This window comes from Leuresthes tenuis, unplaced genomic scaffold (genome assembly GCF_036924035.1).
Source record: "Leuresthes tenuis unplaced genomic scaffold, fLeuTen1.0.hap1 SCAF_4, whole genome shotgun sequence".
NCBI classification, from domain to species: Eukaryota; Metazoa; Chordata; class Actinopteri; order Atheriniformes; family Atherinopsidae; genus Leuresthes; species Leuresthes tenuis.
The window spans coordinates 9,106,651-9,112,662 of record NW_027325358.1 but is presented as its reverse complement, the minus strand read 5'-3'; positions in this window follow the sequence as shown (position 1 = coordinate 9,112,662).

Here is a 6,012-nt window from a genome sequence, read left to right as displayed (position 1 = left end):
CACCACCTGATATGGGAACTATTCAGCTGCTGACAAGAGGGCTTTTCAGAGAGTGGTGAAAACTGTTCAAAAAATCATTAGCAGCAGCCTCCCTTCCATAGAGGACATTTACATTGCCAGGTGCAGGAGCAGCGCAGCCTGCATTATGACCCCACCCATCCAGCACGCAGCCTGGTGACGGCAGGTGACGGCGTAGCATGAAGGCCAGAACAAAAAGACTCAATCACAGCTTTTATCCAGAGACTTAGAGACTGGCTCATTCAAAGCAATGAACTGCCCTGTGTGCTTTTCACCTTAACACTTAGCACTTTACATGTTGCTCTGTTTTTAATAGATAAAGATTATTGACCATTCTTTTTGTCATTAAGTATTTATTTATTTTATTCATTGTCTCTTTTAACTGTTACTATTACATCTGTGCGGCTGGTCCAAAGAAAAAAAAGTCATTTCATTCTAGGATGAAATGACAATAAAGCAATTTGAACCCTGGAAAAATAGACGCCATTTTGACAGTAAGCAATCGCCCTCAAGGCCACTGGATGTCAGATGTAATTATGGGTGGCTTTTGTCTGTATGAACAAACAACTGGTGGGTTTGTTTATAGGAGAATGCTGGTTTTCCCAAAAAAAATCTTTCTTACTGTTAGGAATCAGGCAACACAGAACTGTCATTTTGGTTTTGAGAATTTTACAAATATTTTTTAAGATTTAAATGTATGTGAATGCCCCATATTTTTTTATGGTTTAACTGGTTTAACTGCTGCTGAAAGCTGAATTAGAAATCAAATGACACCATTCATTCAGTTTTCATTCCGTAAAACTCTTTTGTCTTTTAAGTTATATGAGCCACAATTGATAATAAAAGAAAAAGTTAAGTGGACAAATTGTAGTGTAATTTTAATTGTGTCCAATCAATTAATCATTTACACTAACATTTAATTCTGTCATGTTATTGATATGTATGGGAGATTTTTCTGCTCGTACAGTAAACAGTGTTAGCTTTTATAATAATATACCTTTGCTTTGATTTTGGCACTGAGCCAAATGACAAGTATCAAGTGGAGACAACCTTGTATTCAAGTCTTCAAAAAAAAAAATCAAACAAATAAAAGATAAACAGAAAATCTGTCAAAACTCCAATCCCAACAATGAAAACATACCCCAACTGTTAGTGGAGGGCAAAGGATAAAGTGCATGTTTGCACAGGCTAAGTTTCAGGCTCAACCAGCTGTTGACTGTTGAAGTAATAACTGTTTTATCTTTTTTCTCATAAACTTATACTTTTATATCTTTCCATTTATCTGTAGATATGTGAAATGGATTTCTTTTCATTCTGAGTTAAGACCTCTGGTTTGTTTTTAAGCATCTCTTTACCTTACATTGTTCCAACAAGACAGCATGCAGATGCTATATGACAGCATCTGCTGCATCACTTACATTGTAGTGACGGACAAATGCAACTCTGCATTATGCGACCAATGTCTGGATTTTAATTACAGGTCATCCAAGCATCCAGTAACTAAATGTGTATTCTAAATGTATCATAAATTATGTGGACTTCAGACATCTCCTGCAGTTCCTTGCATTGCAAAATAAGGACAGAAGATGTGGAGAAAGATGTATTATTTAAGGAGATTTTTGAATGTTTTTCCTTGCTAAGATAAAATTGAGTTTTACTTTCTAAAACGAAAGTTGACTATCTTTTCATTTTAGCTCCTTCTAACTCAAAGTAAGATATTGGGCCATTGCTTCTCAATCTTATTCTCTTAACATGTCTTTCCTGGATTAGAAATAAAATATTAGGAATTATGTTTTCCAGGTGCATACTTGAGTTCTCTGTAACTATTCGAGCTCCCTCCCACAGTCCAAAAACATGCATGTTAGGTTAATTTGTGATTTTGAATTAACCTAGGCGTGAGTTTGAGTGTGCATGGTTGTTTGTCTCTGTGTTAGCTCTGCAATGGACTGGTGACATGACCTGGGTGTAATCCATCTCTCGTCCAATGGCAGCTGTGATAGGATCCAGCCCCCTGCGACCCTGAATTGGATCAAACTAGAATATCAGGAATTCTAAGCAGATGATACAATTATATATGAGGATGGTGCCTAGAATGTAGTGTACACCTGCCTCAATACTATTATTCTCTGCCTGTAATTTACATGGAGAGGAGTTTTCTCCAACACACTCTGTTACATAACTGGTAAACATATAATGATAATGTAGCATGAAGTTAATAATATATAAACTAGTGGTCAGTGAAATTAGCAAAATGTCTATTTTTGTTCATACTTGTACTTTCTGTACGTTTAGACCCTGGACAGCTCTTGGGATTTGTTTAAGGTGCTGCAATCATCACAACCCAATACTACAAAGAACTGGTGGCCTATGTCCTTGATCAGTGCCCAGAGTGACATTTGCAGTAGATTTCGAAACTTTAAAACATTTCAGAGAACAGAAGGGTGTTTTTTGTTGTTTCTGAAATGTCTTGTTTCTTTTTTGTATGTTGTCTTGTTTTTTTGTTTTGTTTGTGATCACATAATAAAACACTGAGAACATAAAAGTATATCAACATGCAAAACCGTGTCTCCAATTTGAGAAATGCCTGGTAATTTACTTTGTTCTACTGGTACTTTGGGTCAGTAAATGATAAGATTATCAAGCCTTCCTTGTCTTTAGAATGCTATTGAATGCAACTCTTTGTGCACAGTCTGCCCTCTAGTGGCTATTAGAAAGCATGGTAGCTGCTGTTTTCTTGTTTTTATCATTACTTGTTTATAAAAACAAAAACATATAAAATTTGCATAATGTGTGTATAGTATGCTGCATTTTGGGGAGAACATTTTAGTCCATAATGTTGCAAAATCTGCCTGAAACTGTATAAAACAACTGTATAGGAGTAGAGTCCATTGATAAGCTAAATAATGTGTCCTATAACTAAATATTATAGTCAGAAAAAGAATGATGAAATACTAAAAGTTTGAAAGGTTTTCCTCGCACTCTTTAAGTCATACTATATATTGTTAAATAGCTTATATTAGATAAGAGTTGTTTTTCAACTATATGATCTGTTAGCAAGTAGATCAAGCAATTTGAAGAATAAAAGTGAGAGCAAACTGAATGCTCTACCAACACTGATGTTTACCTGAAGTTCTTGGGGTTACAGCAAAAGTCGGCTGAACAGCCAAAGTGAAGGGACGTGTCCTCTGGTGGCAGTTGCCTTTCTGTGTGTTTGTGCTTTCACTTCTGTCATCTTATTATGTGTCAAGCTGCCAGCCCCTCACAGGCCTTATCTCTGTAGCATCATTGTGTCCGAGCTGCTCTGAAATAATGACTGATTAGACTGTTGACAAGCAGCTCTTCATACACATGCAAGCTTTTCCACTTCAGGGTTGAAGTCATAGAAACTTCAGAGAACACGTGATGATGAAGATATATTGTGAAATGTGGCTGGCCTGTTGAATATATTCATCATCAGTATCCATATAAATTGTCTTTTTACTAAAAATGCATTTTTCAAATAATGGTTATGATGTCAGCACCTTAAAAAATTGGTGACATGGGAAGAAACGTCAAATAAAAGAGATATTCAGAACCTACATGTTCTAAAAGTGAATTAAAACTGTTTCAATATGAGATTTTTTTTCCCTTCTGAGTTGCTAACAGAATGTCAATATTTCTTTTGTTAAACTGTACAAATTCTCCCGTCTTTTTTGTGTGAAACAATACGCATAAGAAACGTGAGATGAAATGCAAAACAGTGCATCCATGTTGTAGATATGGGGCATGTGACAAGCTGCCTTGCTGGAACAAATCTCCTGTGAAGGACTAAACTGATGAGAAAAACAACAACCCATTTCAGGCTTGTGTATGTGAATGCAAACATATGTGTGTGTCAGGGAAGAGGGAACAACAGGTACATATGTGAACCCTCGTCACGTGCAAACAGTCAGGAACATCTGTTCAAGTGCTCTGCTGTGAATGTGTGTCTCCGTGTGCACAGCATTACAGCAAAGAAAAGACAGAGCCCCCCTGCACGTGCAGTGAAGTTTTCAGGGCCACACGGGGACAACTGCAGTTTCCAGCAATGTGAACTTTTCTGCACATGACAGCTTCACGTAAAGAAAGTATAGCCTTTCTGATTGCAGGCATGGACAAACTGCCACCGAACACAATGAACTGCAATTACCCAGTTTAATTAACCTTATTTCGAAGACCATTTTCTCAAATAAAAGTGCTTCCTTCACTGTTAAAGTGGGGATGCTACACAATGGTAAATGTGGCAAGCTTCCTGCTGCCATTTTATTCAAGATGAGCTCATAAATTTCATAAAATATAGAGTCTGCAGAGTATAGACTTTTTCCAGTAAAACATTTACCTAAGGCTGAAATTGAAATCTCAAAGGTCTTTGTGTAACACAACAGCATTGAGCAACACAAAAGTGCCTGACAGACAAATATGCTCCACTGAAAAGAACAGAAGAATTAACAAACATTTTTGTTAATAATTGGATATAGAGAAGTTCACTATCTGAAGACTCCTGTCAACTCTGATAGTGAAATTAATCTATTATCTACAAATTACTATCTAATTACTAGTCACAATCCTAACTAGAATCCGAATAGACCAGATTAAAGGTTTTCCCATAAATGAATGGGAATAATCACTGAGGGGAAAAAATATGTTCTCCCTTGTAAATATACTTTAAATATAGATACGCTCGGATATAAACCCAAAACACCCTGGAGATAGAGTTGGAAACACAAACTTTCCGTTGAACAGCTGATGACTGAAGCTTTCAGCTTTTGGAGCTGTGTTTTTGTTCAGCAAAACAGGCTTGTTGTTTGCAGACTTAGGAACAGCAGCCGTGAAGAAGCACTTTTACTCGTCATCCCTTGAATGGCTCATTAGGAGAAAGGAGTGTTCAGTTGATTATGTGGTGCAATAGTTCTCTGTCTAAATTTTAGTAGATAATGGCCTTTTTTTTTAATAGAAGCGATTCTCTTTGCCTAAAGAAGGTTTTATTGTCAGTCCCTCAAACCTCTGAGCCTCTTTGTAACCTTGTTTCATACATTGTTTCAAAGCTTTCAGGCATCATGACTCATATATCCAGACCACACATCTTCACAGTAGCACCCACTTTTATTTCGTAAGGAAACCAGATAATGCCGTAGCAGTTTCATGGTGTGATTAACAAGTTAAACGATTTGAGAACTCACACTTTTATCTCTATTTTTAGACAATGTGGATGATATGTTTTTAATCCCTTTATCCCTGCACATGAAAAGCTGTGCAGTTTTGTTTTGATTGTGACAAATAAACCCACTTTGGAAAAAAAAATGCTAAAAGGTTGGTATCATGTGAGTTCTGTTGTAAATACAAAGCCTGAGTGGTCTATTATCTGTTGCCCAGTGAACTCAAAAGCAGTGCCCATGGAAACACAACCACTGACCCTCCAACATGAGTAGAAAACAACCTGAGGAGTTCAAGACAGAAAGCCATCCACCACATTTACTGTGATAAATGTGTGCAAGGTTTCTTTGTTATTAACGTCTAACTATCAAAATATATCATGCTAACAGTTTAGCTTGACCTTGTCTTATTCAGTATTTCTTCTTTTCCGTTGTTACAGCCTTGTTATGTTTGTCATGCCTGACATTCCCCATCCCTCACAACATCATCCATCATTTCTGTCAGAGGTTTCTATAGCGCTACAAGATCAAGAACAGCATAGCTGAATAATTGCTTTCATAAGGCCCATTGAGTGTCAGGCCTATCTGACCAGTATTTATAGAATTGTGTAGGATGAGGAAGGTATGTGACAAATTGAAACTTCGACTTTCAAGTCTGAGTGTTTACAGTGTGTGGGATTCAGGCTGCAGAGACGTCTCCTGGCAATCACCATTCAAGTGTTACACAGGCATACTCAAGCACACACACATCAATGAACAGACAGGAAGGTAAGATTAAGTGGGCAGGAAAAAAGAACTAATAGATTTCTCAAAACAAGTTATG